An 18,969-nucleotide genomic window follows, 5' to 3' on the forward strand; every position below is an offset into this window, starting at 1 on the left:
AAACTGGGGGGAACGCGACATAATATCCCCTAAATTGTATGTGTGCATGTGATTAGTGTATCTGCGGGCAGGCAGCTTGTTTTGTTTGGCCACATTTTGCTATTGTCTACTCCAGCTCAAAAGTTCCGAGCCAAATGTCGTATTTTGTCACCGATATGCTCTCTGATTCATTGGCTAATAAAACTAGCTAACTAAAGATGTGTAACCACAGTTGTGTACATATTTTTAGCACACTATGGGTAATTTTGTTTTGTTTTGTAATAATTGACCTCCGCTTCAACCCGAGCGCTATGACCCCTCCCCTGCGGAGCAGCTTGGATGCAATTTCCGATATAAATGGGACCGTGTCCATACACGACGTGTCAGAAATGTCATTAGCCGTGAAGATATGGTAAGACTGAGAAAGGTTACCAAGCTCTGGATGTGAATGCTAATTACTTCGAAACTTCCTATTCCAGTGTATTGTGTCCACTATATGGATTATAATACAACCGTGAAAATATTTTTTTCCAAACGCCATTATACAGTAACTTCTAAGAAACGAATCAACAAAAACATAACACAACACGGTATGCATAGTGATTCTTTGAAAAGCATTAACATTACATTCTATGTCGCCTCAGGCGCCACGCCGTGATGTTAATAGTTTGACAGGCCCCGCTGCTCATCTCGCATCCCGCCTCCCCGCGGCGCCGCCACTCTCGCCGTTTCTATCCTCTCAGCTGCTCAGGTCGTGGCCGTCACAAGGCGTGCAAAAGAAACAACGGTCTCCAAGTGTTTCTCGATTTTTCTCTGCTAAATGTCATTTTTCTAAAAGTTCTGTTCTTCAGTGAGACTTTGTGTGCCGTAAGATGGAAAGGACAACAATGAGGGGTCATGTCAGGATGGCTCAACCTTAGTCATCAATCATCTTATTAGCTGCAGCAACACGCAGCCAGCCACCAGCCAGAATTTAACCTGACCGCAAGTTGCCACGACCTATTTTTAGTTTCTGTTTCAGACGCGTACCTTCATTTCAAATGCTGTTCATGACACGTAAACAGGCATTCATTCCAGAGGAAAAGCAAAGAAGAAAATTGAGGAGAGGTCAAGAAAAATAAGCCAAGATGTTTTCAAAACGCCTCATATAGTATGTTGTACGCCTTAACATGATCAATGTCTTAAGAAGCCTTACTGTGCATGGTTACTTGTTAAAACTATACATGATCGATTTTTCTTTTTTTTTTTTTATACTCAAAAAAAGCCTTACTTTATGATTTTTTTTAGAGCCTTACTTTACATGATCATTTTAAAAAATGCAATTTGTTGTTTATTTTTTATTGTTTGTATTCTTTAAATCATGTTTGAAATAAAGGTTTATTCATTCATTCAGTCTATTATTCATTCATTCATTCATTAAAAAAAAGCCTTACTATACATGGTCATTTTTTGTACTAATTAATAACTCAATAAAAATGCCTTACTAGGTCATTTTTTCCACAAATATTTTTTTTTTACAATAATGGCCTGACTATATTTTTATATATATTTTATATGTTTTTTTTGTTTGTTTTTACAAAAAAAGGCTTACTATAAATGGTCAAAATTTTATTAAAAAAAAAAAAAAAAACATTCTATTTCAAAATGCCTTGCTCTACATAACAGGCCACTTCATTAGGGAAAAATCATGGGCCAAGCTGAACTGAAAGTGAAATGTGCCACACCCGCCCTCACCCCCACTTTCTGATTGGGTATTTGATCTGTGATGTCACTTGGACACTCTATTAGGTACACCGCCATTTTCAAGTGTACCTAATGACAGGCCACTTTATTAGGGAAATATCGGTCAAAGGTCACAGGTGTCAAGCTCTAGTCCCCGGGGCCGCATTCCAACATGTTTTCCAAGATTCCCTCGTTAAGTGCACCTGCGTGAAAAGTTTTTGGTCATTTTCATGTTCTGCAGGAGCTAAAACTTTTCACGCAGGTGCACTTAACGAGGGAATCACACGGACACTCCATTAGGTACACCGCCATTTTCAAGTGTACCTAATAACAGGCCACTTCATTAGGGAAATATCATGGTCAAAGGTCACAGGTGTCAAGCTCTAGTCCTCGGGGCCGCATCCCAACATGTTTTCCAAGATTCCCTCGTTAAGTGCACCTGCGTGAAAAGTTGGGCTCCTGCAGCACGTGAAAATGCCCTCAACTTTTCACGCAGGTGCACTTAACGAGGGAATCACACAGACACTCCATTAGGTACACCGCCATTTTCAAGTGTACCTAATAACAGGCCACTTTATGAGGGAACTATCATGGTCAAAGGTCACAGGTGTCAAGGTCTAGTCCTCGGGGCCGCATTCCAACATGTTTTCCAAGATTCCCTCGTTAAGTGCACCTGCGTGAAAAGTTGGGCTCCTGCAGCACGTGAAAATGCCCTCAACTTTTCACGCAGGTGCACTTAACGAGGGAATCACACAGACACTCCATTAGGTACACCGCCATTTTCAAGTGTACCTAATAACAGGCCACTTTATGAGGGAACTATCATGGTCAAAGGTCACAGGTGTCAAGCTCTAGTCCTCAGGGCCGCATTCCAACATGTTTTCCAAGATTCCCTCGTTAAGTGCACCTGCGTGAAAAGTTGGGCTCCTGCAGCACGTGAAAATGCCCTCAACTTTTCACTCAGGTGTGTTTAACGAGGGTAACTTGGAAAACATATTGGAACGCGGCCCCTTGAGGACTGGAGGTCAACATCCCTGGTTTAAGTGAAAAGTGCCACACCCTCCCTCACCCCCACTTTCTGATTGGCTGGTTGATCTGTGACATCACTCAGACACTCCATTCGGTACACCGCCATTTTTAGGTGGCCCTAATAACAGGCCAGTTCATTAGGGAAAAATCATGGCCAAAGCTTAACTGAAAGTGAAAAGTGCCACACCCGCCCTCACCCCCACTTTCTGATTGGCTGTTTGATCTGTGACGTCACATGGACACTCCTTTAGGTACGCCGCCATTTTCAGGTGTACCTAATAACAGGCCACTTCATTAGGGAAAAATAATGGCCAAAGCTTAACTGAAAGTAAAAAGTGCCACACCCGCCCTCACCCCCACCTCCTGATTGGCTGGTTGATCTGTGACGTCACACGGACGCTCCATTAGGTACACCACCATTTTCAGGTGTACCTAATAACTTTATGCATTTTTTGTACGTGTCAAGAATGTGTATTTGACTGCTTGCTCTTTATTTTGGGGGACACCAACACATATTACACAACGTAAAACATATATACATATTGTCATATAAAGCAGTTAACCAAATGTCAGATTTTTGTTTTCATGCCCAATAAAATAAAAACAAGGAATAAAACACCAGACACGTTTTAACAGGTTTTAATGTTTATTAAAATAATAATAAAAGTAAATTTCAAACCAGCAATCTAATGTGAAATTGCAGTAGATATATTGGATAACAATATTTAGGCGTATATATGCATACACGTTATTTTAAGTGTTATAAAATCAAGATTACCCAAAGAGAAACATAATCTCGCCGTTGTTGCGTAACGGCGCATCCCTTCATGCAATAAAGTTAGCCGTTAGCTTGGTGAAAACGTGCATTAAAGAAGTGGTGTTTAAGTGAGTGGTACTTTCTTTTCTTGGCAAATCGTAAATCTACATTCCGGCTTACATAGTTCACGCCAGGAGACGCAACACATTCATTGACTGATCCGTTGATGCACGGGAAGGAAGGCAGTTCACCCATTGACTCGTTCGCGAACGGGAAAGTCAGGATTCGTTGCCTCACTGATCCGTTCTCGCGATGAACTGGAAATGCAAATCACTCACTGACTCGTTCACTCACAGAAATGGAATTCACGACTCGTTCGTGACCAGGAAGTTACGTCATTTTCTTCTTCGTTTTGTTTTACGGTGAGGTGGCACCAGCTTCAATACGCGTTACTGACACCTACTGGTTGAAGTCATATCAACTGGACTCGCAGATAGTGCCTCCTGTGAGTGTGGGGACCCAGTCCAGACAGAAGAGCACATCATCAGCAGTTGCCCCAAACACCGGCCACCGAATGGCGAACAAGGCCTGATTGATCTGTACACGTTGACCTGGCTCGCCTCAACAGAGCTGCATGTCTGAAGTCATACGACAGAAGAAGAAGAAGTTACGCCCGCTGCATTGCACCCTGGACGATCACGATGTGCTACGAGCAAACTATCTGATCCTAAATGAGGAGCTGTGTTTGAGATTATATTTTAATTGGGTGCCACAGCGCCCCTTTGGACAGATCATAAATCAACTAAAGATTTCTGTTAATGTTATTAAGAATTCAATTATTATTAATTCTAAAGTATGTTTAATATGCTGGTACTTTTACTCATTTTCATTATTCACCAACTTTGTCAACGAGATGGATGAAGAATAAGAGTTTAATCAACCGATTTCGAGGGGAAAAAAAGTGAAACTTTTTTGTTATACATAGAAATTGTTTATTTTAATGAATATTTTATTAATTATTTTATTATTCATTTATCATTTATTTTTAGTAATTTTAGTTTATAAATTCAAGGCAAATTAATGCAACAAAACAAAATTTTACAGGAAAAAATGTCAAACTTTTTTGTTAAACATGTCAAACTGTTTATTTTATTAATTATTATTATTATTTATTATTATTATTTTTAAATAATTTTAGCATAAATTCAAGCCAAATGAATGCAACAAAAAAATGACAGGACACTATCACTATTCAGTTGTACCGTATTGGCCCGAATATAAGATGACCCCGATTATAAGAGGACCCCCTCTTTTTCAAGACTCAAGTTTGAAAAAAGACTTTTGAAATGTAAATAAATCAATCTACTGTGCTAAAACAACAAAATTGCAATAACTGCATTAACCATCAAAGTGAAGTCTAACTGTAGTCTTGAAACAAATCTGAATAAGGAAAAACATTACAATAAAATCATGCAAACTGCTACCGCTATTGTTGGGGAGCCTGAGGACTGTATAAGGGGTTGGCTCGGATGGTTATGCTCTTTTCACCCCCGGGTGTCGGTCAGAACACAGGAGGGAAGACGTGGTTCAGTTTTGATAGCTTTATTGGCAAGAAAAATAATAATAAATAACCATAAATGAAATACTCTCAAAGACGCACACGATCACAGCAACATACTCAGTCGATACCAGCAACCTTGAATTTACCGCTGCGCACAAGTGAAAATCGGTATAATGTCTCGACCCCGAATATAAGACGACCCCCACTTTTTCAGTCTTATTTCAATGCAAAAAACATTGTCTTATATTCAGGCCAAAACGGTATTTACCTTTTTGGGTTCAATAGAATTGGATCTAATATTGTGTCCTGCAAGGTGTATTTTGGCTAGTTAGCGGAGAAAACCAGAGCACGTCTCTATGGAAACGGTGCACTTTTAATAGAGGGAGGAGGAGGACGAGGAAGGAGCCTCAGCTTAATCTTATTTGGTGGTCGTGCATAACGTGACATCGTTTCCAGGAAAACATCAGACTTCTGAAGAGGCTGGACTTCATCAAAGCAACCTATGCTCACAAAAACGACATTTAGCAATGATGGCGACAACGACCATATTGGTGAAGCGTGACAGACACTCGGGCCAGATGATAAAAACACTTGCTCGAGACCATGGAGATTTATTTAAATGCGAAATGCTCATCCGTAAAGAGCAAGAAAATTGCTTTTTTTCTTCCCTGCATGTTTATTTACAAACACTTTGACAGGTCAGCAACTGTTGTTAAAAAAAATTCTTTTGAGGCACAGCCACAATAGCTTGCAGGCAGGCCCCAAAAAAAAAAATGAACATGAGTTTACTGTTCCCGCCAGAACAGTTCACCTTATCTACACGTTGCATGAGCAAGATAAGCGTGAATGTTGTGATGATAGCATATTGAAGAAACACTGAATCATAATTAAGTGTATCGTCGTTTCCTCCCCAGCAACGACTATCTGATGGCGTATAAATGTAGAACTTGACTAGAGTCGTGCCAAACTTAATTAGACACTTTTATCTCAAATCATCCGTCGTCATTGAAATGAATGGAAATGCTATTAATTCGTTCCAGTGAACGCAAAAAGCTAATTGTTCAGTTTAAAAAAAAAAAAAAATAGCTCTCTTCAGTAACAATAAACATATTTTTTGTATCGTATTGTAATTAAATAGAATGTTATAGGCGAGATACAACCAAGACTTTCCTTCCATTGTCAAGACGGAAGAGAGCAACGGGAGTCGCATTTAAATCAACGACTCATTAAAATCAAGCATTAAAACCTGCTTAATGGAGATGAAGCAGATGAATCATTTTAACTAGTGGAATGAACGCGATCGTAAAGTCTTACTGTGCAACTGCAGCCGAGCTTGGATTTGTTCTGGAGTGCGGCTTCGCCATCAGACGGATGCCGGTCAGTAATTGGATCTTCGTGTCGAAAGCGGTGGCACGTGGAGAACAATCAGCCCAAACATATGTGACGGAAACTGCCTGAAAGGAAGGGGAGAGAAATGGAGTAGTTGTAGTCACATTAAAAATAAAGTGAGGAAATCCATTTCCTAGTACTCAAAACATCCATACTGACCGCAAAGTAAGATGGCGGAGTTTTAAAACACTTTTTAGACCGATTCAAATTCGGGCTAGCCAACACTTTATATTATTATGTATTTAACTTGTAGGCATTTATTATTGCATCTTTAGAGGTCAATGACTTTTTATGTTTTGCTTTGGGCCTTGGAAAAAGGCACGCAAAATTGTCCTGGAATTTCATAACTAGTCTTAAGGGAAACATTGCCTCCCGCATTTTAAGCGCGAATAAACTTTTCTAGTCTCTTCTCCCAATTATATCGCTTCACAACCTTGGATTGGTAAAAAACATCATCAGGGTTAAAATGACACTAAGATTGATTTTTTTTTTTGGGAGAAAGACGCCAAGGTTCTCCAAAATCAATAATACATTAAAAGAAGTGAGAACGACTTTTAACTGATTTCATTTCCTTGAGCTGTGACCATCAATGAAATTGTATAAAGAGACAACAAATCTCTGATTAGTGTGAAAATCGTGCATTAAATAAAATGTTAGTTTTTTTTATCATTTTGACCGCAAACCCAAAATGGACACTTAGTCAACGGCGGCCACCGACAGCGTCCAGCAGCTCCAGCGCCAACTTTCCTTTGAAACCCCGAGTCTAATCTCATCCCTGGCTATCAAGCTAGCAATTGAAATCGCTAGCATTTCAAATCGCAAACAATGACGCGGGGATGCTCGCAGGGTTCTCGGCGCCACCCCTGCAGCGAAAAGCCCTCGCCTTTGCAAATATTTGTAAATGTCACTGGCAAAGAGGTTGGAAAAACACCATTACCACGTCGCTAGTGACATTTGTGTGTGCCATTAGAAAGCAAAACTGTTTACACTGGGAGTCAACTGGCTCCAGTCAAAGACCTTCACAGTTCCTTTTCAAAAGACCGAGTTTGGGTTTGAGAAGGTGCCGTTGTCCCGCTGGCTGAGGCAGGAATTATATTGGACCTTAACAAGAGGTTGCCGTGGACATATTAAAAAACTATCAATCTCCCACTTTATGGCTTCCCGCCACTGGGGCTCAAGGCCGCCTGACTCATTACCTCAACCCGGCTCACCGCACATCCTTCATACCTCCAACCGACACCAGATGCCACAAAATAATTCAGTTAATCGTCAATTTAGCCGCCGATTATGCCATCGTGTCACTTTTCAGGGTGAGCACATGGGAAGGGAACCCGAGGTAATCGGAGGTTGCGTAAAATCCTAGGTGACTCTACTAAAATGTGCCCGGAAGTTCCAATTCAATATTTTATGAGGTAGCGCCATTGCACTACTTTTAACAGTCAGGATCATCCGTCAGAGTTTAAGCTAGCCGTCCATTACCGGAGGAAAACATGTCAGCGTGTAGGAAAAACTGCAACTCCCCGAGCAATAAAAAAAAGGGAAACACTATAATGTGATGATAGTGAGTTGGGATTTGACAGCCGCAATTGAAGTGTGTATAAAAGCGCTGCCGTGCGAGGTTATAAATTCTGAAAATGGATGGTAGTCGAAACATGCGTACAGAAACAGCGTCATTGATTGCCGATACTGTCGCTCATAAATTACTCAAGCGAATTCGGAGAGTGTTTTTCTACATTACACCATTGCCTGAAACTTGAAATGTTAAACACACATTTGCACATTTTTAATTAGTGATCACTATTGAAATTTTTAATATTTGCCCAACATAAACAGCAGCAATTTTAGCTAGTGAGCCCCAGTTGCATTATTTGAATAAAGCTTATATGACACTTATGAGTATATTCAAACGTTGCTCTTTATAGGCCAACAGTTTTATCAGTAGCATCCTGAAGCAATATTCAATTGATTAGCACAAGTCATTTGATATTTTTATGTAACCATTTCCAAGTTGGTCCCATTGGTATTCTCTCCTGTTTTGTTCTCCTTCAACACGGAAGAGGAGGATGCTCGACACAGTGTGGGATCTGAAGAGCCTGATGAATAATAAGCCAAAATCCTTCTTTAAATCTCCCCACAAAGTGTAACTTGGCACTTTCTGGCAGTCATCTCAAATTGTTTTCTTGCCTTGCCCACCGGGGGCAGTATAATACAATAACGGAGGCATAAGCAAAGAAGAGTTTCACAACTACTATGATGCAGTAATATTTGGCGGAAAAAAAAAATTCAAGGTGTACTTTCATCATTTTCGTCTTGACTCACTTTGGAACAAGTATCAAGGAAACAATTTAGAATATAACTATATATTTGTGATATCAATCAGCCCGCCGGGTCGTCTTATTTAAATGTCAAAAACAGAGAAAAGCACAGTTGGAATGACGTTAATTACCACATGGTGACACTTCCGGGCTGCTGAGGTGAACGCTAAATGTGGCAATCAAATGGAAGTCAAGTACTTTTGCGTCACATGGAGCTTGGACAAAACATCCGCGAGTAGAACAGCACAAATTGATTGAGAAAAAATCCAGAAAAATAATATAATAGGGAGGTTAATTATGCGCCTGAGCTGAAGAACAATTACGATTTGGCTAGCTTTTGAAATTCCTGCCGTCGATATCCGCTAAATTCGGCTGCGACAAAGAAAGGAGCTCCAAAAAGATAATTAGTAGTTGCAAATAGTGCAGAGAGACAGGTTTGTGTGGAGCTGCCTACAGGCATAAAAAGGCGCGTGAGCCAGCGAGCGACCTCCACTCCGATGATTCCCCGGCCGCCTCCACACTTAAACCGCAGCGTCGGAAGCTGTCTCCTCTGTCTGCCGACACACCAGCAAATGTTTTTTTTTTTCTCCTATCCCGAGGCCCGCCTAAGTGGAGCGGTCCACTGTAGCCTAGCCCCAGTAATTAACTGTCACAACGTTTCAAAACTAACAAATGGACTCGGTGTCAAGGAGGGCCCATTAATTTACTGGCCCTCGCTCCTCCATCCTGCGCCTATTATGTCCATTACGGCTGACTTTCATGTTCGGGGCGTCCGTCGCTCTCGGCTCGGCCCCCCGTTTCAAGTTTCAACACAAGGCTAAACGAGTCTGGGGAAAAAAAAAAATCTATTTGCCATTTGGTTTCTTTCAAGACCACGATTATTTATTTGAATGCAAATGCGGTCCGGTTGCCTCGTTTTGATGGTTGTATGACAACAAGGAGGGAGATGTTGCCTTTTCAGTTTGTGCATGATTGCACAAGCGTGGGCGCACGAGAGCAATTCAGGCATTATATCCTGACGAGACACATAAGCACTGTTGCGCGATAATGATGCCCGCATGCATAATGAATGAAGAAATGTGTTTGGGTGAAAGTGAGACTAAATTAGTCAGACTGGACGATATGGATGCGGAAAAAAATGTGCTTGTGAGCCTGTTCTAAAAATAGTGATAGACAATTGTGATTTCCTAGGAATAGTGTGTTCATCTGAATGAGGCTTGTAGAGAGTTATAGAAACTGGAATTGATGCGTTTGTCCAAATTAATTGAGTAATCGTTTATCAAATTAATCGAGAATCATTTGAATAATCGATTTGCAACCATTTTTTTATTTTACAAATTGTCCAAATCCTTCCCAAGACTCATTTATTTTGTACTCTTTCATGCGAAACATAAAATGTATCAGACGAAACAATCGTTATAATAACATTCAATCGTAACAGCCCTCGTGTTTTTCTTCATCTGTTTGAATGTACTGTACGTTCTTTGTGAATCCTTTTCCAAACAAAGGCGGCAACACAAACACAGAAAATCAAACAACACTGGGCCCACTTGAAAATGTGAACGAAGCACGCGGCGGCGGATTCTTTTCGGAAGGCTGCCCCGCTGAGCAACATGCTGTTTGCGTGTGTGTGTGTTCCTAGCACAAGCCCTCCACTGCGCCCGGCTTTGCTCCTTTTGTTGCGGGCTCGACGTCCGACTGCTGTCCTCACTTTTTCCTTCTCTGGCTCTCCGGAATAGCGACGGAGCGGCGCAATCTGTCTGGCGACACATACGCGAGAGCGATGTGAGGCCCACCCACGCAATTACAGAGTGTTGCGCATACTGTAAAAAATGCACAATGACTGAGCACTTAATAAACTGCAGTTTGGTTAACGACAGAAAATATCAGTCAGCATCTCGACTAAAACTTAAAAACATACTCAGCCGCCGTCACGTCGCTCCTCGAGAACGCCAAAGTGACCGCGGGGCTCGGTTAGCATTTTGTCGAGGAACAGCCATTAAATGTCACCCAGCTGGTGACTGATAAAAGGTTGGAAAGAAGTGCGTCACTAAATCCACTCACGATTAGGTACAGAGCAATACAAAAAAAAAAAATTCCACCATTTATTTAACAAACATGCGAAAATTCTGGAAAAGGCCAAATCACAAGCACACGACGTTTTTTGGTCAAAACTTAATCACAACTTTTTTTTTTTAACTAAACGAGAAGTTACTTTTAAATTTCATTTTAACTGACTTTTTTTTATTTCTTTACCTGAATTTCATGTATGAAATGCACAATTCCACAACTTTAAGCCAACTTGCTCGCCTCATACTCGAGCATGTTCAGGCCGTGTTACCATAGCAACAGCAGTGGCAGGCGAGCAAAAAGAATGAACGGAATGAGAGAAAGAGCACGACACACAAAAAAAAAACGAGTGAAGAGCGACGACGACACTGCTGTTTGAGTAAGGAAGAATCAAAGAGTCGCTATAAGGTCGAGTCGTTCAAACCCGATGACTCACAATTCCCCAACCGATGCCCACGGAGACGCTACTTATCATTTACACTCTAGCGGAACATTTGTGGCTTGTTAAATGACACGTTGTCGTCTCAAAAAGTTCTGACTCGGCGATGTGAAGATTGCTCTTTGACGCCTTTCCCGTTAGACAACACGACAACACGCGTCTGCTTCGGGCGTCCGTGCTCTCCTTTTGACAAACTAGGGCATGAAAATAAGCCTTGCGAGTGCCAGGAGAATTCTAAACGCAGGGCCGCTTTTCTTTGGCCTCGCCTCCTTAATCAGCCTTGCTCTTATCTCCGCCTCGCATCCTGGCGCTGGAGGGGAAGTCAAGTCGGCGCACACGCCGCCAGGATCGTCTCTCCTCCGGCCGTGGCCGCCGGTTCACCCCGGGAACAAAAGTAATGGGACACCTGCTCTTCAGATCTTTCTCCACGTAGAAATGAATGGTTTGCTATGACTGATTGGTGTCAAACTCAAGGCCAGATACGGCCCGCCAGATCATTTTATGTCAACTTCCTGTGTCAATACTAAACTCGCTAATTGTTTTTACTTTTAAAAAATTGATTTTGCTATCTTTTTTTAATATCCGAACAGCTTTTTTCAAAACAATCATAATGTCCCTTCGAAGGAAACTTCGACTACAATGCGGCCCGTGACACAAATTAGTTTGACACCCCTGGATTACTGCATTGATTAATGTCTTCCAGTATTTTCCATATTTTATAACACATCATTAAATCCACAGGTATGGATTGGAGTCGCATTAAAAGAAAATGATGTATAGCGTCTTCAATTTCAGCCTCCGATCAATGTCGGATGTTGCCTTGTAAACACTTTGTGAAGTTTAAAGTTTGCCCGGCTACTTTCACAGCAGCCGGCGTATAAAGTTATCGACGAGGGGGGTTGCCACGGCAACAAGGCTCCGCGGAAAGCCCTTCGGAGAGCCCGCAGGCAAACGCAGAGGCGGCAAAGTGGATTAAAACAAAACAGGTAAGGCTTAAACGCTTAGGACTAATTTGACGAGTGTGTCATTATTTTTGGACGGATTACGGCGTGACAAGGCGGACTAACGGCGCCCGTAAACAATGCTAGCTTTGCGAGCCCGCTGTGGCTGTGAGAGAGGATCGTTTGGGCTTTAAAGCGCAGTCGAGTGCATGACTTGCAATCAGTCATAATGAAAGAAAGACGCTAAGGGACGCTTTGCCATTTCTGGGGTACTGGAAGTCACTCAACAGATGAAAACAAGGATTTGTGGGTTTACAGACCTTGGAAAAAAATGGGAATATCGTAACGACATTCTCCCATATTGTTCCTCTCTGGTATGCGGTGTGATTTATTACAAGGCGATGCATTATGACAGCGTTACATAATCTCAGTATAAAAAAAATAAATAAAAAAATCATTTTAGCTCTCTAGGCTTTCCATTTTCAAGTATTACTCGAAATGACAACTTGATGCGCTCGCTTTTTGGGATTTTTTTTTTTTTTTGTTCAACGCTCCGTCACTTTTCCCCGCGTTCCCGAAGCCGGACTGTCAAATGTAGCGTTAAATTGCTCCCTTTTTTACTTGTGTCGTGCTAGAAATGACTGCTGGGAATTTGTGTTAATATTTGATATGTTAATATTTGTCTCGCTGTCAGCCAATGAATAATGCAAAGGAAGGGAAAGTGCAATGGGCCCGCCCTGTTCTTTTCATAATGGCTGTGACGTGGCCTTTGGCTTGTTCTTTCCAATTTTTTTATTTATTTATTTTTTCAACTCGACCGAGCAGCACTTGTAGGAACAATACGAGGGTGATTGCAATCCCTCCCACAATTTTTCCGCGGCAATTAACGCTAACAATCGCGACTAATGTGAGCACAATAATTGTGCCATCACCTCAAAACACCGTCACCGGTTTTTAATTACATTTCGCAGCCTTGTAAAGAACTCAAAAACTTCCATGTTTGATTTCCCGAAGTAAAACGACGACTCTGACGCGCGACCGTTTGAATATCAATAACTTTGCGTGTTTGCCAAAGATACGTGAGTAGTAAACTTACTTTTAATCACCCCTGCTGAAATATAATTAGCATTTTGATTTGTATTCGTATGGAAGTGGGCTATAGCCGAGCGGCTCATTAAGCAAATCAAACTCTGACTTGTTTGCTGTTCTCGCCTCGATTTCACAAGATGGGTAAAAGAGAAGAAGAAAGCGAGGAGAGGAGGAAAGATGAAGGATGCAAATAATAAACTGCCCTAAATAGATGTAAAAATACAGTTATGCATAACTGAGAAAAAAAAAGTCATATCGAATGAGACCATGTGGAGGAAGATATAAATAAAAAGTTAACACAGCCATCACAAATGTGATTTTAAGTCTCTCTCAGAATTGATTGATGGTCTTGTTAAAAATAAAAAGACAAAAAAAAAAAAAAATCAGAGAAGATGGCTGTAATTCAGAGACACCTCCCATGTCAGTCTCCCCCGCCAAGGCAATTCTTTTTTTGGGGGGGAAGTTTGCAGGCACTGCTTAGTCAGCTAAATTCTGGACACCCGCCTGGAGAATATTCAAGTAAAATATATTGTCTTGGAATGATTAGAATGGACAGCCCATAAAAAGCTGGTGGCACAGGTTATAAAACAGTCAGGAGATGGCATAGCAATTTTCAATAGGATAAAAAAAAAAAAAATTACAGCGTTGGTTCAAGGAACGGAGGTGTGGAGTCTCTAAATATTGAATCTCTGCGTAAATAAATACATGTATGTGTGCATATATATATAAAATATAAAATACATATATATATATGTATAAAATACAAAATAATATATATAATATTGTGCACCTTTTTCCAGTGAACAGTGTTCCTTTTCCATCGAATGGGTGTGAATATTTCATCATGAAGGATGGCTACGAAGCGACTGTCACTTTATCACATGAAAACTCAGTGGGAACTTCGGCCCCCTGACAGCGTTGGTTGCATTTTTGTGTGTTTGCGCAGGGTGTGTGTGGGTGATGATTGACAGCTCGGTGCTGGTGGGTTCGTCCACTACTGAGAGCGAATCCCTGGAGAGGCGGCGAACGGCGGCGGGGAAGCAGCCCCAAATGCGCTCACACAATGACGTCTGTGTGACTTTTTGTCTGTTTATCTTACTTTTTATTCCCGCTGCTTGCATGGATAGAGTAACGTGTGCGTGGCCAGGCGATGAGGTCAATTGTGTATTAAAGCAACGATGAAACACTAATTCAACTGTTTCCTCTTCAACATTTAAAAGCACTCGACCGGCCCGCCTGCAATTAGCTGAAGCGCTGACTCGTTTTAATGATGAGTGCTTTTTGGCCCCGGACAAAGCGAGCTAACAATCAAGCGAGATTTCATTCACGTCATTTGGATGCTTGTGTATTTGGAATTGATGTTTGCCCCGAGGAAATAATGGAGAAGATATGATTAATTAAATTACTGCATGCGGTAGAGGATTTTTTATGTCGCGCTACAAAGGTCTAATTGTGACAAATAAACATTTTTAAAAAATAATAATAAATTCCACAAAACGCTAATGAGTATACTGTGTATTTTATGGTGGGGGAGGCAGTGCCCACATGCCCCCCCCCCCTTTTAGCTCCGCCAGTGTTTTGCACTCAAGCTATCATTTTGGGATTTTTTTTTTCATTTGATGTGAATGTGGTTTTAGCATACAAAATCAAGGATCTTTTTTTTTTACGTTTCCTATTTATATTTCAGCAATTACAACACGCTCTGTAAAAGAAGCAATGTAGAATATGAAATGTGATGACATTAAATTGAACTCGACGACACCTTAGATGTGTAATAAAAGGATTTTTTCTTTTTTTTTTTTACCCCAAAGCCAGAAACACAAGCTAGCAGACACGCTGCTGTCAGCGTAGCCTCGCAGTGTTTCCCTTACTTTGGCAAAAATATTGCGATTTCTTGCCAAATGTTGCATGCTCACCTCCATCCATACAGCTGCTCTGTATCAAATTTTTAATTCCGCTCTTCACACTCGGGCGCCCTTTGTACTAACAAGTTAAAAATGCTCATCTCTTATCACGGCTAAGATAATTAGCATTCCAAGAGGCTCAGGCGCTGTAATTGCATGCTCGTGTATGCGAGTTAATCTACAATTCAAGTCAGATTTATTTAGAGTGCATCATCAGCCAGCCGAGGTCCCAGAGCACATAATAAAACACGCACGCGGATAATAAACAACAAAACCTACGTGACACTAATCCTCCATGCCTTGTGTATTCAAAACAAGTGTGCCCAGACCCTGTGTGTACGATTATGATATTGATGCCGCTATTGCCTCCAAACAAAGATAATTAAAGATCCTTGTGTGGCACTTAGTCACTTTCGATCACTGCTTCTTAATCCTACACAAAAGTAAATATGACAATGGGGTTTATTACGCTCATAACTTTCTTGTTAGGCCTGAACTCTCGCTGGAAGTGGACATCACTGCGAACAACATTAAAAAAAAAAAGAAAAAACGTATTAGAATATGTCTCACGGTGTCTAACGATACTTTATTTGTATTTGTTCTCACTAGATTGTACAAGTGTACCTAATATTGTGGCATTGAAGAGCAACAAACAAGTTTATGAAATTCTGTGATAAGAGCAGCAAAATGTATGCACGTCACTAATGGAAAGTAGACAGCAACGCGTCTCGCCTGGGCCACCCACTGTCTGGCTACCATGGTCACAGTCCGCCCCCAAAATGAAACTTCAACAATATACCGCATGAAAAAGCTTTAAGTGGAGCATCAATATTTGGATGGCAGCTCCACTAACATTTTATTATAAATGGCCTGTCTGCCTGCCATCGGTGCCCCAGAAACACACGTCTTCAATGTACAACCTACATATTCACATCAAAATTGTTGTTCAAACTTTGCGGCAAACAGCGAAAAGTTAATTTAATTTGAATACAAAGAACATTTTGCCACCCTCGCTGTCCTCATATTTAATCTTCGGTGGAAAAGTTTTGTGTTTGGTGATGATTTGAACTCTATTGTTAGCTAGACAGCTAGCTATAGCTGTTGCCCAAGCTAGCTAGCTAGCTTGCTAGTTGCCAGCTAACCTAATATGTTATTTTCATGAAGGCCTCCGTCATGGAACTTGTTTGGTCGGGACTAACTTGTTTATAAATTGTAAGACATAACAGTGTTTTTTTTTTTTTTTTTTTGCTGATTCAGGCTGCTCTCCCGTCTCTGTTTTTGCTTCTCACTTAAGTTGACGACTAAAACTGCAGGTCACTTCAAGTGGCGCGCCTGGTATCATTTCGCCGACCATCGTGAGATCTTTGTGTGGTTTTTAAAGTTATAAAAGGAGCAAGTTCTCAATTGATTTCCCCAGCCACATCACGACAACGCTTGACAGAAAGACACAAAGTGATGCTCCGTGAAGCAGGATGTTAACAGGAGGCTCTGCAGGGGGGGTTATATTACCACGAGAACATTCGTAAGCACCCCGCAGTTCTGTCGCTCATTTGTTTAGACAACATTGCTGTGGGACTTTGCATGTCTAACTTTGCCGCTAAATTATTTGTATGGCCCGAGGCTTTAACATCAAGGCCAGTGGCGTCCTAGCTTAAAAAGTGGCTCCTTTCCTGGAAAACAATGCATTAGCCTCGAGCCTCGCTTTACTTTTCAATATGGCAATGGTTGTATTTAATTGTTGTCTTGATGCTCAAGTGGAGAATCCAAAAAAAACCGAATAGACATTTCATGTAAAACTAAAATAAACTGATAGACTGGTTCTACCGAATCCAACACGTGTACAATGAAAGGATACCACAGAGGGAACCAACATATAAATAATGGATAAGAACAGTGTGACCTGAGAACTGAACGAAGCGATCCAAGGAAAAGAGGATGCTTATTTTTCGCCAAGAAATTCTATAGTGCCTGTTTTTGCCATTTACATAATTGTATGCATTGTCGCATATTGTGTCCAGGCGCAACATCTCATCGACGACGTGCTCTACTCAAAGGCCAACATGAGCAGATGGTAAGAACCTCTGATGGTGGGTGTATGCCAGAGATAAACATTGCAGCCTCCATTAGCGTTAAAATTTGATTGACTGATTTACCGATCCTAAAAAAGTTGATGAGTGACTTCTTCTAAATTACAGAAGAAGAGAGTAGACAGGTAAATGTGTTTTTTCTTTGGGGAGGGAACAGATCACAGACGAATTTAAAGTGTCCAAAGAGAATGCTGGGATGAATAAACACCTCAGACAGACAATTTGAATTGCAGATATATCCGAGAAAGAGGCCAACGTGTTTTGTTGTGGTCAGGCGTGTGTTTGCATACAGAGAAGGTTCCCGTCTGATGAGTCGGAACTTCCTTTTGATGCCCCCTTCTGGGCGAGTACGACCCACCTCGCACCGAGGAGCCCGAATCATTGACGGCGCCTTTGCAGCGTGTTGGCGGGAAGACGAGTAAAAAGAGCGGCGTGGCATCAGGTCGGCCATATGGCTATGTGATCCTTTCAGCTTGGAGCAATATGCCAAACCCGTGGGAGCTTGGCCTCGTTCTCCGCGAGCTCAAATGCTTCTGATAGCAGTTGCAGGGCTCGAGTGGAAGATTTATACCAAAGAGCTACGGCCACCATTTCTCAGTAAAAGTCAAACAAGCTAGAGATTTGTGACAAGACATAACATACGACTTGGCCGAGGTCGAAGAAGTATTACAAGTTTTAGGGGAGTCTGCTTCACAAGGACACTGGTCTCGTTTCAGAATCAGTTCTCAGGGGCTCCAGGATGCGATATTATCAGCTAGCAAGAAGTGCTGAGACAAAAACACCCAACTCTTTGTGATCAAAAGATACTGAAGAACCACAAGGGAGAAAGAAATGGCTGAATAAAACCCCCCAGAGACTGGCTGCCAGAATTCCCTGAGCATCTGACAGTTCCTGGACAAAATGAATTACCTGACTATTGACAAGAGGTTGAGATGTTCCAAAAAGCAACTACTGAGCACTTTGAGAAGTTTGTATTGGTGGCAAGAGGTCATTGAACAAGGTCTGCCCAGACAACCCAATCAATCAATTGATGAATCATTTTTAAAGCACAGTGGATTTAATCTGAAGGATTTAACTTTGTAAGAAAGAACTTTGCAACCTTGTCTCTGGGCAATTATGTCTTCTTGCAAAGTGCTTACTTGCAGTTAGTCAAATTAATAAAAAGAGCTCTTTCAAAGTTTCTTTTGGTGTCATTAAAAGACGAATCGGAACCAGAAGATTCCTGGTACCTGAATACTTTCTGCTTCTGTGAATAACATCCATCAGTGAAAATTCCTTTGGTTCACTGCGACTCTGGAGATTTTTTTCCTCCTGATTAACTCGGGTATGTTTGCACAAATTGCCGTCGTGGCAGTTGGCGACCCGTTCATTAGTAGGCAAATTATGCTTTAGTTCTCCTTACGGAAACGTTCTGTAGAGTGAAGAGGAAGAAATGTTGCTTGGTGTAAAAAAAAAAAATGGAGATAAGATCCCGTGTAATGTTGTAAGTCAGAAGACAAAATTCCGACCGTAAATGTTTTCATTTTTGTCAATGACTCGCGTTCCTTTCTCAAACTTCATCTTTGTCTCATTCCTTCTGTCCTTGACAACCTTGGCGGCACGAACATGAGTCATTACTCTTCCATTTTCCTCCGATTAGACTCTCGCTCTTGAGTTAATAAGAGACGAGCCGATACAAAGAAAACCG

General features: G+C 41.3%; 2 long non-coding RNA genes across 5 annotated transcripts in view; one reads left to right on the plus strand and one right to left on the minus strand.

The window, feature by feature from the left end:
- Positions 1-3,366: 3,366 nt before the first annotated feature.
- The window catches only part of LOC148379383 (uncharacterized), a 43,995-nt gene continuing 28,392 nt past the window's right edge, over positions 3,367-18,969 (minus strand). The window contains exons 5-6 of one of the 4 annotated variants that reach the window (XR_015855510.1): positions 6,363-6,502; positions 3,367-4,125 (exon numbers count right to left, since the gene is read on the minus strand). This is a non-coding gene — a long non-coding RNA (uncharacterized LOC148379383). Of the gene's footprint in view, positions 4,126-5,073; positions 6,503-18,969 lie in introns of those variants that run through there. The other 3 variants (XR_015855511.1, XR_015855512.1, XR_015855509.1) reach the window with 3 other exon arrangements.
- LOC148379384 (uncharacterized) lies at positions 16,509-18,132 on the plus strand. Its single transcript, XR_015855294.1, has 3 exons — positions 16,509-16,717; positions 17,214-17,266; positions 17,999-18,132. It is a non-coding gene; the product is annotated as an uncharacterized LOC148379384 (long non-coding RNA).

This window comes from Syngnathus floridae, chromosome 22 (genome assembly GCF_059516105.1).
Source record: "Syngnathus floridae isolate MCC-2025c chromosome 22, RoL_Sflo_1.0, whole genome shotgun sequence".
Lineage (NCBI taxonomy): Eukaryota > Metazoa > Chordata > Actinopteri > Syngnathiformes > Syngnathidae > Syngnathus > Syngnathus floridae.